The sequence below is a fragment of the Solanum stenotomum genome, chromosome 9 (assembly GCF_019186545.1).
Source record: "Solanum stenotomum isolate F172 chromosome 9, ASM1918654v1, whole genome shotgun sequence".
NCBI lineage: Eukaryota > Viridiplantae > Streptophyta > Magnoliopsida > Solanales > Solanaceae > Solanum > Solanum stenotomum.
The window spans coordinates 47,889,560-47,910,903 of record NC_064290.1 but is presented as its reverse complement, the minus strand read 5'-3'; the positions used below and the strand labels follow the sequence as shown (position 1 = coordinate 47,910,903).

The 21,344-nt window shown below is 34.8% G+C and overlaps 2 pseudogenes; both read right to left on the bottom strand.

Moving 5' to 3' along the window:
• Positions 1 to 3,253: 3,253 nt before the first annotated feature.
• Positions 3,254 to 8,133, bottom strand: LOC125875770 (wall-associated receptor kinase 2-like; annotated as a pseudogene).
• Positions 8,134 to 15,193: 7,060 nt separating this feature from the next.
• On the bottom strand, positions 15,194 to 18,513 carry LOC125875757 (wall-associated receptor kinase 2-like; annotated as a pseudogene).
• Positions 18,514 to 21,344: the final 2,831 nt, after the last annotated feature.

Genomic DNA, 21,344 nt, shown 5'->3' with positions numbered 1-21,344 from the left:
GCTTCCATAGTGTTGGGTTAGGTCACCCACACGCCAAACATGTTATTTTCAGCATAAGTTTCATTCTCAAAAAGTTGAAGGATTTAAGTTCTTGATAGGTGTTCTTGAGGTTCATTCTAAATCTTGTTTTGTTGGGATTTTGATGATTTCTTGAGAAGAAAGTGATTGTGATGCAAGTATATGTAGTCGAGTTAGTTAAAATGAATGTAAAGGAATCTGAAAATCTGTTAGAAGCTGTTAGAACTGTTAGGCAGTTAACACTGTTCAGCTGTCAAGAAATTAGTTAGTTAGTTACTTTTGTTGTATTCTTCTTTAAGTCATTTTACCCATTGATTAGTTGTATAAATACATGGGAAATGTACTGATTCACTCATTCATGAATAATATCATTCTATTCTTTCTTCCTTCTTCTACATCTTCTCAACTAATCTTCTCGGTTGTACCCTGAATTAGTTTTCATCTTCTTCGAGCCACATCTCCTAGATTAACTACTATCATCACGATTGATTGTGATTGCATCAGATTGTTTTGAGTGTTGTTTTGAGTGGACTAGTATGTACTTAGGATGGGTAATTGAATATAAGGAAAACATGAGAAAATAAATCGATTAAAGCGATTTAGGGTCAGAAAACGAGAGGCGAAATTCGTTGAAACTTTGCCTGGGGAGAGGCTGGCGCGGCGCGCCCCAGATGCGCCCAAGGGGCTGGGGCAGCGCGCCTGCACTACGCCCATAAGCAGTCACTGAAGTTAGGGGCTGGCGCCCCGCGCCCGGAACGCGCCAGGGTCGCCTGCCCCCACTACTTTTCCGTCGGTTGTCCCGTTTGAGTCCCTTTTTAAGTGTACCTTCCCTCCTTTTGATTCTAATCACTCTAAACTACTTCTAAACACTTAGAAATCATTCATAACATGAATCCTAACCTTGAATTAATAATTCAAATTCAAGGAAAAGTTAAGTGTTAAGTCTTGAGAGTTTTTTCGATCATTTTGAGACAGTCCCTTTTAGTCCTTTCGAGGAATCTTCTACAATTTCTAGTAACTTGTTTCAAGACTCAAGTAAGTGAGCATGAGAGTGAGGAGAATGTATTCATGAGTCTACTTTATCATTACAAGATCATTCATACCATGAAACATAACTCTTGAATTCATAATTCACATTCAAGAGAGAGTTAAGAGTAGAGTTCAAGAAAGCCTTTGAGTTCAATTGTGAATCCTTTGAGATCAACTATCGATTTGAACTAAGTTTTGAGAAAGTAAGTAAGAGAATGAAAAGAGTTGTATCATGAGTTCCATAATGTTAATTAGACCTACGAGTCAAGTCGTTCATGCCCATAAATTTCGCATGAACTCCATAAGTTGAGTATCNGATCAACTATCGATTTGAACTAAGTTTTGAGGAAGTAAGTAAGAGAATGAGAAGAGTTGTATCATGAGTTCCATAATGTTATGTAGACCTACGAGTCAAGTCGTTCATGCCCATAAATTCCGCATGAACTCCTTAAGTTGAGTATCTATAACAGGAGTAATATCTCCATATCCTAAGTCTTAAGTATTGAGTTTCTAACCGCTTTGAGATTAAATTCATAATCATGGGACTATTACCTATTACCCATGAAGTCTATGAGTTGAGTTGTTCATGCCTATAATTCCGCATGAATATTATAAGTCGAAAAATCTTGAGATGAGAAATATCTTTGAGTCCTTGAGTTGAGTAGTTCATGCTCATAATTCTGCATGAACCCTCTGAGTTAAGCATTCTTGAAATTTGTAGTATCATTGAAGTTCTTGAGTACCAAGTATTGAGTTCTATCTATGGGTTATTGAAAACCTTGCATTGGGTCGTTCATGTCCATAAATCGGCATGAACCATATTTTAAGAAGTCTTTTACAAATGTTTAAACTTTGTTCTAAGACTTAAGCTTTGAAGTTGAGTAAAGAGTAAGAGTAAAGTTCATTTTCTTCAAAGAAGTATATGGGAACTAAGTATTCCTAAGAAGTTTGAAAATGTTTTCACATTTTGAGAAAGAAAAGGGAACATTGATTCCAAGAGAGCTTTTAAGCTAAGTTTTGAGTAATTATCTCAAACCAAAGAAAGAAGTTGTTTTAAAACAGATGAGCTAAGTATATTTTGGGAGTAGTATTGAGCACCGATATGGGATGCGAGTTCATATTAACTCAAGTCTCCATAAACCATGTAGTCCTCATGGGTATTAATGGGTCATACTTTTTAGATGATCACATAAGTTAAGCAAGTGGATCCACTAAGTTAAAGCGTTCTATATGACGGCAAAGTATAGGATAGTTCTGGCAGCGTGGGCAAGACATTGTATCACCTCTTAGGCTCATAGTGGTGGTTGTCGGTTAGAGAATCTTCCACATAAACTATATTATTTTATTAAATAAGTAAAGTTGAGTTTGTTATTGCATTTTCTATAACGAACTAAGTTGTTTTTAGAATTCCCCTTACATGCTCGTACATTCCACGTACTGAGTCATTTGGCCTGCATCTTCTCATGATGCAGACACAGGTATTCAGGATCATCAACAGGAGGTTCGTTGATACATCCGAGAGTTTGAGTTAGCTATGTTGAGCCCCCTTGCTTCCGGAGGATTTTATTTACCTTTTAGTTATATCAGTTGTTAGAATGTCGTGGGTCTTGTTCCGACTTTCATCTTTATCGGTTAGAGGCTTCCTAGATAGTCAGTATAGTTGAGAAGTCTGTATCATTTATTTTATTAAACATTTTAAAGACTTAAGTTGCCTATTTCATGGCGAGTTGACTATTATTTTTATATTCAGAGTTTTTCATTTGAGTTAAAGTTTTGTATTTCAGTTTCATGAATTTTTATGAAGTTTTTAAGCTTTTGCATGCTTAACTTAGCCTTTCGCTTGTAGTCAGCCAGGATGAGGGTTCGCTTGGGGACCAGCAATGGTTCTTGAGTGCCGGTCACGTCCAGGTTGTAGACTCAGGTCGTGACACCTGGACACCACGATCTTCAAATTAATAAATAAAAAAAAATGCCAAACCAAAAAAGCTATATAGTTGGTCCAGTTTTGCTTTTGATGAAAACCGAATCAAACCCCATGAACAATCCTATTATAAAGGATAATAAATAAAATCATAACAAAATATTTCATCATATGTACGACTTAAATATTAATGCAAATCATGCTAATCTTCATTTGATTATGTGTCCATACATACAATTACTTCGACATTACAATTACAAAAGATAAAAGTTGATGTTATAAAAGTTACAAACTTCCCTTTCTGTTAAAATGCATTTCATTGTGAGCCACTGAGTTCTGATTATCTTCTTCAGTACAATCAGAAGTATGACTACATGAACTTTCACTTTTTGGTGAAATGTTATCTTGAAAACTCTCATTATGAGGCATATCTTGCCTCATTTTTCCTTGTTGTTCAAGTTCTGCTGCCACCTCCTTCATGGATGGCCTTCTCCTTGCATTAAAATTTAAGCATCTCTTGGCAAGTTCGGCCACAGCAAGAATCACATGTTCATCCTCAACTTCTTTTACAATTTCAGGGTCTACAATCTCAATTATACGATTTTCTTTCAATGATAATGTGAAACGGATAACCAAACCTGGATCTTCAGGTTGGTTTGAAGTGACAACTCTTTGACTTGTTAGAAGCTCTGCAAGAATTACACCGAAGGCATAGACATCACATTTGTCTGTAAGTTGACCTGAGCGGAAATATTCTGGATCTATGTAACCAAATGTACCCCCTACCAGTGTTGTTAAATGAGTCTTGTCAACAGACAACAATCTCGATAGTCCAAAATCAGAAACCACTGCTCTAAAATTATCGTCTAGTAATATGTTGCTTGATTTTATATCTCTGTGAAGAATGGGAGTAGAAGCACATGAGTGCATGTAAGATAGTGCCCCTGCTATTTCTGCAGCAATTCGCACCCGATGATCCCACGATAATATTATTGCTGGGTGCGGAAGAATCTGATCATCCAAATCAGACTTTGAGACAGTAGGGTTAGAACTGTGACTGAGCTTTCCATGAATATGGGATGACAAGGTTCCATTCGAGATGTACTCATAAACTAATAATGGGACTTGAGTTTCTAAGCAACAACCAAGTACCTGTTGTAAACAGTAAACTTAAATGTTAAAAGTGTGATCAAGTGCTAGGTTCAATTGTAATTTTGAGTTATCTTTGGTTCATGAGTGGCTAATGAGTTATCCTAAACTGTTCGTTTATTATGGTTGAAGTGAATAGGAGCACGAGTTGATGTAGTAGCTCTGTGTGTGCGACTGCGCGTGTGTGTAAGTTTAGTGTGTTATTTTGTAAGAGTATAGGAGTCTTTCTAATATTATAAGTTCGCTCTTCAATCCTCTTTAGGCATTATAAATTTCTCTATCATCGAATTGTGTTGCTCTCTTCTTCCATTCATAATAAAATGGTAGCAGGAGCGTAGTACAAAAATCAACAGTACCTTGACAATGTGTCTGTGATTTATTTGGGAGAGTATGAGTATCTCATTTATAAATTGTCCAATTTGATATTTATCCACTGCATTGGACTTCTTCACAGCTACAATGCTTCCATCTGATAACATTCCTTTGTAAACAGTCCCAGCCCCTCCTTTACCAAGAATTCGAATTTCATTGAAATTGTCTGTTGCTTTCTCCAACTCCTCCTTCAAAAAGAGCTTTGGCAAAGAGCCACCACTACTTTCTCCATTTAAGGAAATACGTTGTCGCAAAAGTAATCCACCATTCCTCTTGAAAAACTTTTGTTTAGCTTTGTTTTCTTCCCTCTTCCGGAGCCATTTGTGTTGCCAAAGACAAACTGCTACCAGGATTACAAAAGTAATTGCTGCTCCATACCTGCTTGTGAGCAAACCAATCTCATATAAAACAAGCATAAATTCATTTCGAGAATCTAAGAGTAAGAGAAAGGGCTGTAAATGTTTTTCCAGGCTCCTTTGTGTTAGGGTTTTATCCTGATTTTCTTACCATAATTTAAGATTTATTTTTCCTTAAAGAAAAGACAAAACATTACCATAAATGTTTTTACTTTTCTTGAAAGGAAAATATAATATTCTTTCATATTTGGTTTATTCTCTCCTTTTAGGACTCTTTTTCTAGTAAGAAAAGGTTTTAGGACTCTATAAATATAGGTTTGTTTCTTCTAATACAACAACAATAACATCCACAATGTAGACATTTAAAGAGTTTAGTTTATGGGAGATTTATTCTCTCAACAGTTATAATATTTTTCTTTTAAATTAGTTTTCATATTAATAATATTATGTTTTAGTATCGCTTTATTTGTCATCTAATTTATCAACCATATTATTTGCAATTGTAAGCTTCCGCATGATGTCCTAATCACCCTTCATAATCCAACACTTTGTAATTTTAAAGCTTAAGTTAAGCTTCTAATTTTCTAAAGAGCAGCTAGCTAGAATAAATGTTATAATGTCTTTAGTTAGGTCATAACATGAAAAGGATCATTAATCATTTGTTGGGACAGTTCAAAGGAGTAATTTGTCTCAAATAAAAAGCTAGAGAAAGCTTAATCTAATCTAACAAAGAAACAAGAAGGGAAAAAAAAGACAAAGAACAGAGTTATACAATACCTATGGAGAGTTGTTTAGCTAGCATATGTCTCACATTATTTGAGTCACAACGGTAACTGCCAGGAGTATTAACACAGCGAGTATTGTTGGGACAACAATTCCTTTTTGGACTTGCACACTCGTCGATGTCTGTGGAAATTAACAAGTAATTATCATAAAAACTGAGATTAGTAACTTAGAAAATAAGACATATTACATGCTAAAAACAAGTCAAAATAAAGGGGTACAGTGGGATATTGTTATAGTGTTGCTCTCTTTGTTTCATTTCAAATATTGTATTGAAACATAAAGGTGTCTACAACACACTAAGGGGTCATTTGGTATTTGGTTGAGTGTATTAGGAGAAATAGTCCATGTATTATGTATGGTATTACTTAATACTATGTCTGGTAGGAATTTTGGGCTTATGTATAACTAATGCATGTATTAGTTATACACTATGGTATTATAGGGTGTATAACTAATACCTTCTATTTGGTGGTGTTAGTAATACATGGGATTTAATACCATGGGATCAATATATGTAAAGACAAAAATATCCGTCAAATTCTTTTAATCATTTTGTTTATTTTCTTGGTTTTATGTCTTATATTTGTACTAGTAAATTTATTTAAATAAATTAGCTTACAAATTTTATTATTTAGAGAGAGTTGTTTGTTGCAAAATAAATTCAATATAATATTTAAAATGTGAGTTGTTTAACATTTACTAATTGAAAAAAGCAAATATATGGCCACACGGCTTTGGTGATCTTAATTGAATGTAGTATTTGTTGATATACATGTGGTTTTCTGCTTATTTGTATTTTGAATAATTTATAAAATTGCATACATATTAAAACTATAACTTGCAATTTTATGTGTAAACGAAGATGGTTTATTCGATTTTACTATTGTTTACCGTTTACGGTTTTTTTATTTTAAAAGTAGATGGTCTATCTTTTTTTAAATTGAAAATTGACGTTTTATGAGTGATCAATTTATTAAGATAACAATTATTTACCCTCAAATAATTCAAGTGAGAAAATAGCAAACATGGTGACAAAATTGTTCTTCTCCTAGCTAGTTAGAAGGTCACAAAAAAAAATATTGTCCGACAGTTATCTACCTTGACCCGATTATATGAGATAAAAAATCCTATAATAATGTAAGGGTACAATTGGAAAGAAGTTTTTTGTAGAGTTTTAAACCAAACACAAAATTAGGTGGGAAGCAATGAACCAAACACTTAATAAAAAATAATTCTTGTATTATTAATCTCTACATTACTAATTCATGTGTTACTAATCCCTGCGTTATTAATCTTTATACCAAACAACCCCTAAAAGTACTTTAAATCCTGTGATCTTGGAGATTCCATGTCATTCCTATAAGGGAGTCTTATTAAGTGTAACATATGAAATGTAGGAATTAAAAACTTACTAAATATAGAAAAACATGAAGTTCGTTGTTGAAACAGACTAAAAACGAAAATAGGATAAGTAAGCTAAAACGGAGGTAGTAATATACACAAGTTAAATCACAAAAACAAAAAAGAGAAATGAACAGGGGAATTAGTACCTTGGCATCCATGAAGGAGGTAAGGGTTGCCTTCATAACCAGAAGAGCAATCGCATCGGTATCCCCCAGCAGGTCTAGTAGTATCATTGATGCACCTGCTGTTCTTTCTACATGCATATTTTGGCCTTCTCATGGCTTTGTTGCAACTAACATTGCCAATCACCCAGTCCAGCACCATCCTTCCTTTGTAAGAATCTTCTTCTTTGCACTTACCACGTAACTGAGTGAAGTCAGACTCAGAACTGCCCTTTTCTATAATTAAGTAATAGGTGCAATTGCTAGTTCTCCACAATGTGTTCTCCGTGTTCATTGTTTGTGTGGACATGGTGAAGTGTCTTGATATTATTTTTGAAAATTCAGACCGACAACAACCGTTATTCCCAGTGCAATATGATGATGAAGCTGAAGAGGATGAAACATTATTAATGGAGTTGTCACAGTAAGAAGCACATCCACTTACAGTGCTACCAGTGTCTGAATCTTTGACATTAGCATAAATGTCACACCCAATGGCTACAAACTTGTTCTTGTTGGAAAAACTGAAATGCTCGCTGCCAGTTCCTTCACTAATTGTATCACCGTAAATGTTCATTCCAGATGATTTGTTGTAGTGGTTAGAAAAAAATTCAATATCAACCGTGATGGAGTCCTTTGATATGTATTGCACATACATATTACTACCATGACTCAAAGCAGTGTTGTTATCGCAGCTCACTTCAAATGCTTTATTGAAGTAACACCCTTTTCCTATTCCAAATGGAAAAGGAATGGTTACATTGCCACATCTTTCTGGGCATCGCGGCATTTGTGAAGATAATTTTGCTGATGTTGACCATATTCTTATAGCTGAAACTTGTGTTGTTTCTTTAGAAAGCAGCCCCGTCAGAAGAATGAAAAATGACCACATGGTTATCTTCATCTTCATGTATACTGGTATGTATTACTGCCTCATTCTCTGATTGAATCATATCTTATGATGACACAAAATTCTGCAAACATCATTATACTTTTGAAATAGGACCTGCTAAGGCTTCCCCACTTCTCGACAAACGAAAAAAGTAATAACTTTACAAGTGGGATCCATATTGTGATTTTTAAATGTTTTGGTCCAGCATCTTAATGACTGATTTGGTACATACATTCACTATCTAGTGGATGTGTGTGGATGGTTTCTCTTCACTTTTCTTTTTTGTTTTTTTTGTTTGGTTTTTCATCCTATGTGAATGAGAAAAGTTATTTGGATCAAAGCTATCTTTTTATGGCTCATTACACATGTTTTAAATCATTTAAAGATCTAATTTTAGGTTTGGTCTGTTTGTGATACTAGAAGAGAGACTAGAGGGAGAAGATCATATGAGAAAATTTCCTTTTTTCTGCAGATTTTTCATACTTTCAGTTAAATTTAATTTGCATTTTCGATTCATCATTGTTGGATCGATCTGGTCTTTTTACGTGGAGTTTCTAACATTCTATTCTTAATTTGAATAGTGGAGATAGTGATTGTATCTACTGTTTCCCTTTCCATGCCTCATTTGATATGTTTTACTTGAGCCGAGGTATCTATTGGAAACAATCTCTCTAACTTCACAAGGTAGGGGTAAGGTTGCGTACACCCCACCCTCCCCAAACCCCACTTGTGAGATTATATGCTTATGTTGTTGTTGTTGAGATCGTGATTGTAGCTGCAAAATTTTGTTTTAAGAAACAGACGGCTTTGTCTTCAAGCCGTCAATAAAATTGAGCTAATATGTGATTATGATTGTACATTGATGCTTTAGTCCTTTTACTATCGGCAAGCTAATACACGATTATGATATTTAGTGCATTGATGCATAAGTCTTCATTTCTTTATAGTTTGCTAATATGTGATTATGATATATAGTACATTGATGCAAAAGTCTTCTTTACTTTATAGTGAGCTAATATGCGATTATATATATAGTGATTGATGCAGAAGTCTTCTTTATGTTACGTCGAGCTAATATATGATTATGATATATAGTACATTATATTGATGCATAAGTTTTGTTTACTTTATGTCGAGCTAATATGTGATTATGATATATAGTGAGTTGTCTCTACTTTATGTAAAGTTAATATGTGATTATGATATACAGTGAGTCTTCTTTATTTTATGTAAAGCTAATATGTGATTAAGATGTATAGTAACATTGATGTATAAATTTTCTTTTATGTTACAGCTTTTTGATTATTTTGTGTGGTGGCTACACTAGTCCCTACAAGTCTTACTATAGTCCATTCTATATAATGGTCGATTGTCCCCTCCATTATTGGCTCAATTCACTAGATTCAAAATATAACATAGGCGTTCACAAGAATCAATTATTTATATTAATGATTCTTCTAAATGTCTACAAATATTTAACTATGAACTTAATTTTTATTATTATATTACTTGAAGTTGTATTTAACTATGAACTCAAATTTCATTACTACTATATTACTTGAAGTTGTTGTAGAAACTAATACATTTTAAATTTTGGATTTGGCACTCCATAAATGCTAAAAGTCAGTAACGACCAGTTTAAATTATTGGTATTAAAGGGTTTTAGCATAAAGTAGTATTGTTGTACTCAATAGCCTATTGGGTCCCTATTTTTTTGTGCTTACATACTTTTTGTGAGCACATTTTGTGGTTCTAAAAAGATTTAAAGGACAAAAAATCTGGTAGATAAAATCTTTAGAAACAAGAGCATACACAGTTTAAAATCTGTTTATTAATCTGAAGTAATTATCGGAAAAATATTTTGAGAGAGTAATAGTTTGTATTTGACTAATCAATTAGAACAATATTTTTGCCAATATTACAGTGATGAGTTGTGGCCTGATTGTGAGTGCGTGGAAAAGCGCAAGGAGTAAACACATAATTAAGCCGAAAGGAATTCAACATCTACTATATATAGATATAAAAAAAAAATAGAACCCCTAGCCCTACTTGGCTCCGCCCGTCCATGAAGAAACATGATGCTTATAATAAGACACCTTTTTCTATTTTGAACTATAGGATAAGTAATTTAAACTCAACTAGGATTTTGCTAATTCAGTTTTATCTCTTTAGATATCTATAATCTTTATGGTAGGAATCAAATATTGTAAATAGTAATCATATATTATCCGTTTAAAATTTCAAGAAGATAAATAGTGTAATTAATTCCAACAATAATGACTCATAACATGAATTATTTCCATCATAAACCATAGAATTTAAGTGCTCCCTCTCAATTTTAATTTGTTTGGTTGGTTTTTACGGTACTCGGATTTTAAGAAAGTAAAAAAGATATATAGAATGTATCATTGGCATGAGCAATGGAGCTATTATACAAAGTAACTAATGGATATAAGAATTAGAAACTAATCTCATATTATCCGATCATGTGATTAGTGGCACCTGAATCAAGTATCCAATAACTCAATGCGGACGATTGCTAGCTAACTAGAGAGCCATACTCCAAAGGGGACTCTTGATGTTGTTCTATGACTTCTAATATTATTCAAAATCATGATAACAACAACATATCCAATGTAATCCCACAAGTGAGGCTTAAAAAAATAGAATGTACGCAAACCTTATTCCTATACTAGAAGGTCGAGGGATTGTTTCCCATAGACCCTTGGCTCAAAAAAAAAACATATCAAAGCAAATCGAAAAAGAAATAATCAAAAAAGTGATTCAAGAATCATGATGAGTTGAGTTAATGCAATGTACAAACCAGATTTACCAACTGAATCGTCACTATAAGCACATCCAAATATGATTATCCCAACCAATGAAGCTATCATGCAACACTTGACTATTAAAGAATTTAGCAAAACTTGAGGAGTTTATTGGCTTTCTGTTCCAAATACCCTACAAAATGATAGTAATATGACAATAAAAAGTAAACAAGAATGACTTAAAGACACATCTGCAGCTGTTTCTTCAATGGTTCCAGGTATGAAATTTCTTCACACTTGTCTTTGTAATTTCATTCCAAGTCTGAATTTGTGGGTTGACTCTGTGTGATTTGATGTTGACGGGTGATGGTGGTAGTGGGGTGGGGTGGGGGTGGAATTCGACTTCCTGAGGTTATTAAGGCAATCAGGGAAAATGGTTGCCTGTAAGGTGTTTGTTTAAGTGTCTGAATAAATTCTTTAGCTTTGTGAAGGATAATTTCACTGTCATGTTGATTCAAAATGGTTGTCCGTAAGGTGTTTGTTTTAGTGTCTGAATGAATTCTTTAGCTTTGTGAAGGATATTTCACTGTCATGTTGATTCAAAATGGTTATATAGTTCACTCTGACTATGACATTGCACTATCTGATTAAGAATGTCTATCATTGAGATGTTTCTGGTTAACTGAAACTTCATGTAGACACGTGGTTATGATCAAACTGAATTTGCACTCTTAAGTATTCAGTCTAGGTTTTACTTAACTTTGAACCCTTTAGGCTCTAGGGGTTTATCTCCAACCTCCAACTTAGCATTAGTTTCCTCGTGAGTCTTGTCAATCAAAACTACGTCATCCGCAAATAACATACACCTTGACACCTCAGCTTGAATTTGTCGCGTCAATACATCCATCACCAAGGCAAATGGAAACGGGCTAAGAGTTGATCCTTGGTGCAACCCTATTAACATGGGAAAGTGGTTTGAGTCTCTTCTCACTGCCCTAACTTGAGTCTTGGCTCCATTGTACATGTCCTTAATCGACTTAATGTATGCCACGGCCCACAGGTATACCTCTAGCCTCTAAACATCTCCATAGAACCTCCCTGGGGACTTTGTTGTAACCCTTTTCTAGGTCGATGAATACCAATGCTAGTCATTCTTCCTATCCCTATACTGCTCCATCAGTCTCCTTACGAGATGAATGGATTTTGTAGTCGAGCGTCCTGACATAAATCCAAATTGGTTCTCAAAAATTGTCACGATCCTCCTCACTCTCATCTCCACCACCCTCTCTCATACCTTCATAGTCTGGCTTAGCAGTTTGATACCCCAATCGTTGTTGCAATTTTGAATGTCAACCTTATTCTTGTACAACGGAATAATCATACTCCATCTCCATGCATCGGGTATCTTCGTCATCTTGAAAACAACATTAAACAACTCAGTAAGCCACTCCATACCTACCCTGCCTATGCTCTTCCAAAAATCCACCTAAACTTCGTCTACCAGTCACTCTACCCTTACACTACTTATGAATATCAACCTTAACCTCCTCAACTTTTATACGCCTAGAATAAACATAATCACTATTCATGACGCCTCTCTAAGTGCTCCAACTCCCCTAGCACAATGCCTTAACTAATGAGTACCTCCTCTACTAGTACTTTGTCATCCTCATCCTTGATACACTTCACTTGGTCAAGGTCACGGGCCCTCCTCTCTCTAGCCTTAGCTAACTTGTATAACTTCTTATCCTCATCTGTGTTCGCTAATTTTACGTACAAGCGCTCATTTTTTCTGTAGTAACCGCTAACTCTGTCTCCTTTTAAACCATCTTAGCTTATACTTCTCCCTATTCGTCCACTTCTCCTTCTTGTCTTACTCTCCACCAACTTCGCATAAGCCAACTTCTTTGGGTCCAATTTCCCTTGTACTTCTCCATTCCACCACCAGTCCACTCTATGCCCACCAGAATGGCCTCTCGAGACACCCAACACCTCTCTAACTGTCACCCTAATAATAGTTTCATAAATTGATTGCACATGTTTTATGTTAATAGATACAACTTAAAATATGTGTGGTCTACACTTTAGTTAAACTAAATTGATAATCCTTGCAACTAACTTGATACCTTGATAAAGTATCACCTCAACATATTACTTTAATAAATAATAGCATGAACTTCGTTTGAATCATAAATTAGTTTTCTGCACAATTTGTCCACTGGTAATTCTGAAACCTTTTCATAGTTACTTTGTGTTGACTTTACTCTAACTCATATAGTCTAATTTCAAAAGTTACATTGGAAGGTTAAAATAATTTCTCTGCTATCTTTTTTATCTTAAAGCAAGCATCAACAATATAACAAAGTAAGGCTGTTCAAGAAAAACTGAAAAGCCGAGCAAAATTGAACTGAAAAATGAATCAAACTTGTTTGGTATTATACTGGAAAAAGATGAACCAAAACGACATTTATTTTTATAGCAGACTATAATCAAAATAAATGTCGTTTTGGAAGTGATTATAATAAAGGATTCATTATTGTTTAATTAAATGCGTGGGTATAACGTGTATGATCACTTTCTTAGCAAGTATTGTTTAAGTACTTCAAATCTGTCTTTCATTTTCACAAGCGAAGATTTATTAGATTAATTGTTATTTGATATTGTTTTATCAATAGTTCTTAAAAAAGGCTTAATGGTTCAGGACCACCCTTACATTATCTTTATCAACAACAGCAACAACAAAAAAAAAAAATTAGGGACCACCCTGAAATTGACACCTTTTGTTCGGTGTACACCCGAACTACTGCTGGTCCTACTTATCCCCCCCTAAACTGGGTATTTTTGATAGCCTCCACTTGCTAAACACTGTCATGGCAAAGAGCATGGATACACTCTCTTTTAGGCACGTGAGAGTGAAGAAAAAACTGAAAAATCACTTCCAAGTGGGGTATCTTGCAACAGTGAATTGCCATAGTCATATCATATACAATAGTTTATTTGTTCAAAATTGTATATTTCTTCTTACATCTTCTTAATAAACCACACATATCTTACCATATATTTATTTTTTTCAATTCAAATCTATAAAACAGACTTGACTGAAGTTCTATTATTTCAGCCACTTAAAAGGTTTTAGTCAAAATAATGGAGTTCCAAGTGTAAACTTTCTCTATACTTACAAAAAAATGTGTAAATTTTCTTTCTATTTCTTATTAAGAGACCAGCAACTATTTATTTTATCTGTGTACTTTTCTTTTTTCGGGTAAAATCTATAAAATAAATTTCTAGAGCTCCATTATTTTTAACCAAATAAAAATAGTTAGCCAAAATAATGAACTTTTCAATTATGTATTTCTTTTTAGATGCAATGATGATTTGTTTCAGCTGTGTATTTCTTCTTTTTCTGTCTACAGGTGTAAAAATAAAAATTTTAAAAAAAATAAAAAACTCTACCAAAAAACAGTTCAGCTGTAGGTATCAAATTCAGGGGGATCTTAAACTATTAAGCCTTAATAGAAGTAGAGAAACATATTATTGTAAAGGTTTCATTTTAAGTTTTACGTTTATATTGAAAAAAAAAAATGGGATTCATTTGTTTATTTAGTATAATTTTAAAAAATTGGCAGGCTTAAAAGTATATATTGATGTGACTTAGCTGAATGAAAGGGAATAATTATCATCTACTATGGAGAAAATTTCTCACATAAGAATATTTCATATATTATAAATTCTTTCATATTAGTGCAAATCTTGCTAAACATTAAAAGTAACATACATTATCATACGGAAAAGTTTGTCCATAACTCTGATAGATTGAATGAACTGGATTTTAATTTTATTTGCCAAGAAAAAACCAAACCAAAAAGCACCCAAGGGTGTGGCCTAGTGGTCAATAAAGTGGTTGAGAATCATGAGATCTCAGGTTCAAAGCTCACTGGAAACAAAAAACACTAGGTGATTCTTCCCATCAGTCCTAGCCTTGGTGGACAGAGTTACCTAATCCCTATTGCTGGAGGGAGGTGGCAGGTATCCCGTGGAATTAGTTGAGGTGCGCGAGAGCTAGCCTGGACACCACGATCTTCAAATTAAAAAAAAAAAAAAAAAAAAACCAAAAAAGCTATATAGTTGGTCTAGTTTTGCTTTTGATGAAAACCGAATCAAACCCCATGAACAATCCTATTATAAAGGATAATAAATAAAATCATAACACAATATTTCATCATATATACGACTTAAATATTAATGCAAATCATGCTAATCTTCATTTGATTATGTGTCCATACATGCAATTACTTCGACATTACAATTACAAAAGATAAAAGTTGATGTTATAAAAGTTACAAACTTCCCTTTCTATCATAATGAATTTCATTGTGAGACACTGAATTCTGATTATCTTCTTCGGTACAATCAGAAGTATGACTACAAGAACTTTCACTTTTTGGTGAAATGTTATCTTGAAAACTCTCATAATGAGGCATATCTTGCCTCATTTTTCCTTCTTGTTCAAGTTCAGCTGCCACCTCCTTCATGGATGGCCTTCTCCTTGCATTAAAATTTAAGCATCTCTTGGCAAGTTTGGCCACAGCAAGAATCACATGTTCATCCTCAACTTCTTTTACAATTTCAGGATCTACAATCTCAATTATACGATTTTCTTTCAATGCTAATGTGAAACGGATAACCAAACCTGGATCTTCTGGTTGGTTTGAAGTGACAACTCTTTGACTTGTTAGCAGCTCTGCAAGAATTACACCGAAGGCATAGACATCACATTTGTCTGTAAGTTGACCTGAGCGGAAGTATTCTGGATCTATGTAACCAAATGTACCCCCTACCATTGTTGTTAAATGAGTCTTGTCAACAGACAACAATCTCGATAGTCCAAAATCAGAAACCACTGCTCTAAAATTATCGTCTAGTAATATGTTGCTTGATTTTATATCTCTGTGAAGAATGGGAGTAGAAGCACATGAGTGCATGTAAGATAGTGCCCCTGCTATTTCTGCAGCAATTCGCACCCGATGATCCCACGATAATATTATTGCTGGGTGCGGAAGAATCTGATCATCCAACTCAGACTTTGAGACAGTAGGATTACAACTGTGACTGAGGTTTCCACGAATATGGGATGACAAGGTTCCATTCGAGATGTACTCATAAACTAATAATGGGACATGAGTTTCTAAGCAACAACCAAGTACCTGTTGTAAACAGTAAACTTAAATATTAAAAGTATGATTAAGTGCTAGGTTCAATTGTATTTTGAATTATCTTTGGTTCATGAGTGACTAATGTGTTATCCTAAACTGTTCGTTTATTATGGTTGAAGTGAATAGGAGCACGAGTTGATGTAGTAGCTCTGTGTGTGTGACTGCGCGTGTGTGTGAGTCTAGTGTGTTATTTTGTAAGAGTATAGGAGTCTTTCTAATATTGTTAGTTCCATCCTCTTCAGGCATTATGAATTTCTCTATCGTCGAATTATGTTGCTCTCATCTTCCACCCGTAATAAAATGGTAGCAAGAGCCTAGTACAAAAATCAACAGTACCTTGACAATGTGTCTGTGATTTATTTGGGAGAGTATGAGTATCTCATTTATAAACTGTCCAATTTGATATTTATCCACTGCATTGGACTTCTTCACAGCTACAATGCTTCCATCTGATAACATTCCTTTGTAAACAGTCCCAGCCCCTCCTTTACCAAGAATTCGAATTTCATTGAAATTGTCTGTTGCTTTCTCCAACTCCTCCTTCAAAAAGAGCTTTGGCAAGGAGCCACCACTACTTTCTCCATTTAAGGAAATACGTTGTTGCAAAAGCAATCCACCATTCCTCTTGAAATACTTTTGCTTAGCTTTGTTTTCTTCCCTCTTCCGGAGCCATTTGCATAGCCAAAGAAAAACTGCTACCAGGATCACAAAAGTAATTGCTGCTCCAATACCTGCTTGTGAGCAAACCAATTTCATCTAAAACAAGCATAAATTCATTTTGAGAATCTAAGAGAAAGAGCTTTAAATGCTTATCCAGGCCCCTTTGTAATTTTAAAGCATATATTAAGTTGAGCTTCTAATTTTCTAAAGAGCAGTTAGCTAGAATAAACATGAAAAGGATTATGAATTATTTGTTGGGACAGTTCAAAGGAGTAATTTGTCTCAAATAAAAATCTATAGAAAGCTTAAGTTAATCTAACAAAGAAACAAGAGGAGAAAAAAGAAGAGAGTTATACAATACCGATGGAGAGTTGTTTAGCTAGCATATGTCTCACATTATTTGAGTCACAACGGTAAGTGCCAAGAGTATTAACACAGCTAGTATTGTTGGGACAACGATTCCTTTTTGGACTTGCACACTCATCAATATCTGTGGAAATTAACAAGAAATCATCATAAAAACTGAGATTAGTAACTTAGAAAATAAGACATGTTACATGCTAAAAACAAGTTAAAATAAAGGGGTACAGTGGGATATTGCTATATTGTTACTCTCTTTGTTTCATTTTATATGTCTTAGTTTGATTTTGCACGAAATTTAAAAACATAAAAAATACATTTGCCATGAACAATCCTATATTTCTACATTTGGCAGGAACAATCCTAAAAACGAAAATAAGATACATATGCTAAAACGGAGGTAGTAATATACATAAGTTAAATCCCAAAAACAAAAAAGAGAAATGGAAAGGGGAATTAGTACCCTGGCATCCATGAGGGAGGTAAGGGTTGCCTTGATAACCAGAAGAGCAATTGCATCGGTATCCCCCTGCAGGTCTAGTAGTGTCATTGACACACATACTGTTATTTCTACATGCATAATCTTTTGGCCTTCTCATGGCTTTGTCACAGCTAACATTGCCAATTACCCAGTCCAGCGCCACCCTTTCTTCATAATCATCATATTCTTTGCACTTACCAAGTAATTGAGTGAAGTCGGACTCAGAGCTGCCCTTTTCCACAACTAAGAAATAGGTGCAATCTCTAGATGTCCAAGATGTTTCCGCCGTGTTCATTGTTTGTATGGACACACTGAATTCTCTTGGTATTTTTGAAAATTCGGACTGACAACAACCGTTATTCCCAGTGCAATAAGATGATGAAGCTAAAGAGGATGAAACATTATAAGTGGAGTTGCCACAGAAAGAAGCACATCCAGTTACAATGCTGCCTCCACTACCAGTGTCTAAATCTTTGACATAAGCATAAATATCACATCCAATGGCTACTATTTTGTTCTTGTTAGAAATACTGAAATGCTCGCTCCTGGTTGATTGAAGAATTTTATCACCGTAGATGTTCTTTCCAGATCATTTGTTGTAGTGCTTTGAACTGAAAGTAATATCAACAGTGATGGAGTCCATTGATATGTGTTGAACAGGATGACCAGTACCAAGACTAAAAACAGTGTTGTTATTGCAGCTCACTTCAAATTCTTCATTGAAGTAACACTCTTTTCCTATTCCAAATGGATAAGGAATGGTTACATTGCCACATCTTTCTGGGCAGCCAGGCCTTTGTGAAGATAATATTGCTGATGATGACCATATTCTTATAGCTGAAACTTGTGTTGTTTCTTTAGAAAGAAGCCCCATCAGAAGAATGAAAAATGACCACATGGTAATCTGCATCTTCGTGTATACTGGTATGTTCTACTGCCTCATTCTCTGCTTGAGTCATATCTTATAATGGCACAATTCTGCAAACGTAATACTTTTGAAATAGAAGCTGATAAGGCTTCCCCACATCTCGACAAACGAAAAAAGTAATAACTTTACAGGTACCCGTTGACAGGTTATCAAGCGTTTTTCATATGTTTGGCTTCTATTGATTCAAAGTTGTGTTGCACACTGTAAACGGGGAATCTCCAGCACCTTTTGTTGTTCAACCTCTGAACAGCAAAGTCACTTATCTGACTTAAGTGCAATTTTGCAGTTTTTTCGCCAAGGCATCACGCGTATTTTGTCCTTCTTGTTGTAATTTATTCATGCACCTTGGTGGAAGATTTTGTACAAGCAATTTAGACATGTTCTGTTTAATGAAAATACAGCATTGTGCATTATGATTGTTTGTCTTGAAATGAAAGAAACCAGAAAAACCCCACACAAAATATTGGAAAATGTGGGCATGTGAGTCTTGTGTTTGACTTTTAAAATAGTGTTTTAGCAAACGAAGGAAATTGGACCGTGTCACCCACCCACGTGGATCAACTCGCCCTGTTAGGATCTGTCGAAAAGAAAAACAGAATAAACTTCTTCCTTCTTTTTCTAAAAACTTCTTGACTGTAGAATTTTCTATGAATATTTGAAACGATTATCTGTAACATGTACAATTTTAGATTGTGTATTTGTAACAAGTATGACCTTAAACTATGACTATTTCAAAATTGTTTGTGTTTCATAAACATGTGGTTTCACCATTCGACTAGTAAAATGAATTCACTTTACCTGTTTTCTTTTCACTTTCTTTTTTTTTTTTTTTTTGGTTTTTGTTCTTAATATATGGGATGGCTGTTTCTGTTACTTGGAATCTCTCTCTCTAATAGAAAGTATTGACGACAAGAGACTGCAATTTTAGGAAGTTTTATTTTAGTAATACTAGCTGTTTTTTATATGGATTCTACCTAAAATAGATTCTAGGTTTATTCTTTGTTGTATAAATACATGTATTAGTACAATGAATAAAAATATGAATGACAGATTTCTTTATGTAAGCCTGCGACCTTGTTCAACATGGTATCAGACTTAAATCATGTGGTTCCATCCACTTCCGTAACCCAATCGAATAACCTTGCACCGCAAATCATAGTCCAACAGGACAATTCTGCTTTTCTCACTGGGATAGTTCTTGACGAAACGAATTATCCTTTATGGTCACAGCTAATGGAGATGCGTATTGGAGCAAGAAACAAAGTTGGATATCTTACCGGCGAATTGACCAAACCATCACTAACTAATCCAACGTATGGCACATGGATCACCGAAAATCACAAAGTTCGAAGTTGGCTTATTGATTCAATGAGCCCGCATCTGATGCAAAGATTTATTCGCCTGGCAACCGCTCAAGAGATATGGGAAGCTGCTTCAAAAACATTCTATGATGGATCGGATGAGACTCGCTTGTTTGAACTGAATCAACAATCTTTCACCGCCAAGCAGAATAGTCGACCTTTGTCTACCTATTATAACGAACTCATTGCAATTTTTCAGGAAATTGACCATCGGACAGCTTCACAAGAGAGATCAGTGGAAGGGATTGTACAGCTACATTCCATGGTGGCTAGGCTTCGAGTTCACATATTTCTAAGTGGACTTTATTTGGAATTTGATCAGGTTCGTGGTGAGATTTTGCGAAAAGATCCAAAATTGGATTTGGAAAGCTGTTATGCGTATGTAAGGAGAGAAGCACAACAAAGACAAATCATGGGAAGTTCTAGACCAGTCCCTGAAAGTTTAGCCATGGTGGTTCAACGTGATACACAAAAGAGTCGAAGTATTTCATCATCTGGAAAAACAAATAACTTTGTTTGCAATCATTGTGGTGAAAAAGGGCACACCAAACAGCGCTGTTTTGAGATTATTGGATATCCAGAATGGTGGGATTTTTCAAAAAAACCACGAAAGAACTTGATTGGCAGACCAACAATAGCCATACAAGGAGATCAATCACAACCTACGGCCAATGTGGCTCAACCAGGTAACTCTGGTAAGGTTGATGTTTTTTCTGTCACCTCCAAGGAAAATACATGGATTATTGACACAGGAGCATCCGATCATATGACTAGAGACTCTAATAAGTTACAAACTATTCACCCATCCTCGCAACAAGTTATTTCTACGGCTAATGGAAATACTTGTAATATAACGGGGGAGGGTTCTGTTAAATTGTCTAGTACTTTGACTCTTGAAACTGTTTTGGTGGTGCCTTCACTCTAAAACAATTTGTTGTCTGTATTACTTCATCTCTTAACTGTACTGTTACTTTTTGGCCCTTATTTTGTATCTTTCAGGACATTCTGACCCGGAAGACTCTTGGTTATGGTGTTAAACGGGGAAAGCTATACTATCTGGAGTTGGACAAGAATACCAAGCATAATTTTGGGCAGGCATGTCATACAAGTGGAGTTGAAAAGGCTAAAGAAAAAATATGGCTATGGCATAGGAGACTAGGACACATCTCTTTTGGTTATCTTAAGACACTTAGGCCAAGTTTGTTTGCTGATTTAAATGTTTCAGATTTCCAATGTAATATTTGTGAACTAGCAAAAAGCCATCGAATTCCTTATTTTCCAAGTTTGAATAAATGTTCAGAACCTTTCATTGTTATACATTCTGATATTTGGGGTCCAGCAAGGATCCCCTCTATTTCAAAAGCTCAATATTTTATCACTTTTATCGATGAATGCACTAGAATGACATGGGTGTCTTTACTTTACAAGAAGAGTGATGCATTTAAAGCATTTAAGGAATTTTACAATATGGTGCACTCTCAATAC